This window comes from Triticum urartu, chromosome 5, assembly GCF_003073215.2.
Source record: "Triticum urartu cultivar G1812 chromosome 5, Tu2.1, whole genome shotgun sequence".
NCBI classification, from domain to species: Eukaryota; Viridiplantae; Streptophyta; class Magnoliopsida; order Poales; family Poaceae; genus Triticum; species Triticum urartu.
In genome coordinates, this window is record NC_053026.1 from 11,722,809 (window position 1) to 11,723,425 (window position 617).

The window sequence follows — 617 nt, forward strand, 5'->3', positions numbered from 1 at the left end:
TGACAGTGCGGCCTGGTGTTGGAGTAGGAGGCACCAGAGGAGCATGGGCCAGAGCTGTTGGCACGCCCACGCCCACTGTTGTTGCTGTTGTCGCGGTCGCGCCCCTGTTGGTGACCACGACCTCGGCCTCCAGTGCCGCGACCGCGTGTGAGAGCATTAACAGACGATTGGCGAGTGTTGTTACCTTGTAGCAGATTCATACGAGCTTCAAAGCTCAGCAACTGATTGTAGAGCTCCTGGATGGTCACTGGCTCAATACGTGCAGCCAGGACTGAGATCACCGGGTTGTACTCGATGTCCAGCCCTTTGAGCACATAGGAGGTTAATTCTCCTTCAAAGAGGGGATCATCGGTGCAGGCAATGTCATCGGCGAAGTCCTTGATCTTTGCTAGATACTCGGGCATGCCCATGTTTCCTTTGTGCATGTTGGCGAGGGTGGTGCGGGTGTTGATGATCTGCGCTTGCGTCTAAGCAGCGAAGGAGGCGTGGATGGCACTCCACACCTCGGTCGACGTCTGAAGAGTGGTGACCTGCACAAGAACCTCACGTGATAGAGATCCCATAAGGTATCCTTGTACCTGTTGCTGCTGGACGAACCAGATCGACCGAGCGTAGTT

At 55.6% G+C, this 617-nt stretch overlaps 1 pseudogene; it reads right to left on the bottom strand.

Moving 5' to 3' along the window:
- Nucleotides 1–205: 205 nt before the first annotated feature.
- Nucleotides 206–341, bottom strand: LOC125511841 (annotated as a pseudogene).
- Between the last annotated feature and the right edge of the window lie 276 nt (nucleotides 342–617).